The sequence below is a fragment of the Bison bison genome, unplaced genomic scaffold, assembly GCF_000754665.1.
Source record: "Bison bison bison isolate TAMUID 2011002044 unplaced genomic scaffold, Bison_UMD1.0 scf7180017863683, whole genome shotgun sequence".
Classification (NCBI taxonomy): Eukaryota; Metazoa; Chordata; class Mammalia; order Artiodactyla; family Bovidae; genus Bison; species Bison bison.
In genome coordinates this window covers 35,389-35,702 of record NW_011494255.1, presented here as the reverse complement: position 1 = coordinate 35,702, position 314 = coordinate 35,389, and positions in this window count along the sequence as shown.

Genomic DNA, 314 nt, shown 5'->3' with positions numbered 1-314 from the left:
CCCAGTTTGAGCTCCCTGAGTCATACAGCAAATTTCCACTAGCTATCTATTTTACATATGTTAGTGTGTATGCATCCATGCTACTCTCTCCAATTCGTCTCACCCTCTCCTTCCTCCCCCTGGCCCGTGTCCATAAATCTGTTCTCTATTTCTGCATCTCCAATGCTGCCCTGGGAATAGATCCATCAGTACCATCCTTCTAGATTCCATATATATGTGTTAATATATGATATTTGTTTTCCTCTGTCTGACTTACTTCACTCTGTATAATAGGCCCTAGGTTCATCCACCTCATTAGAACTGACTCAAACGCC